Here is a 936-nt window from a genome sequence, read left to right as displayed (position 1 = left end):
CACTTTCATGGGTTTGTCAATTTTGTTGGAATTTAACCTGCAATACCTGATTATTTTAGGCCACTAGGGGGGCAGCGCAACAAGCTGGAAATGTAATGTTGACACGCACTCACCAGCCACTTCATGAGGTACACTGTTCAACTGCCAATCACGTAGCAGGAACTCAATGCATTTAGACGTGTAGACAACCTGCTGAAGTTCAAACCGAGCATCAGAATGGGGAAGAAAGGCGATTTAAATGACTCTGAACGTGAGTATTTCAGGAACTGCTGATCTCCTGGGATTTTCACACACAACCATCTCTAGGGTTTACAGAGGATGGTCCGACAAAGTATCCAGTGAGCAGCAGTTCTCTGGGTGAAAATGCCTTGTTGATGCCAGAGGTCAGAGGAGTGGCCAGCCTGGTTCAAGATGATAGAAAGGCAACAGTAACTCAAATAACCACTCGTTACAGCCAAGGTCTGCAGAAGACCATCTCTGAACCAACAACACGTCCAACCTTGAAGCAGATGGGCTACAGCAGCAGAAGACCACACCAGGTGCCACTCCTGTCAGCTAACAACAGGAAACTGAGGCTACAGTTCACACAGGCTCACCAAAACTGGACAATAGAAGATTGGAAAAACGTTGAGTCTGGATTTCTGCTGCCACATTCAGATGGTAGGGTCAGAATTTGGTGTAAACAACATGAAAGCATGGATCCATCCTGCCTTGTATCAACGGTTCAGGCTGGTGGTGGTGGTGTAATGGTGTGGGGGAGATTTTCTTGGCACACTTTGGGCCCCTTAGCACCAACTGAGCATCATTTCTGGCTTAAAAAATCCAACATGGCAACGGTCAAAATGCCAATTCGAGGCTTCAAAACAGGACTCCACATCCATTATTTTTATTCAGTCTATAGATTAAAATACACTTGCAGGCTACTTTATTAGGTGC

Source organism: Epinephelus fuscoguttatus, linkage group LG1, assembly GCF_011397635.1.
Source record: "Epinephelus fuscoguttatus linkage group LG1, E.fuscoguttatus.final_Chr_v1".
NCBI classification, from domain to species: Eukaryota; Metazoa; Chordata; class Actinopteri; order Perciformes; family Serranidae; genus Epinephelus; species Epinephelus fuscoguttatus.
This window is presented reverse-complemented; position numbering follows the sequence as displayed.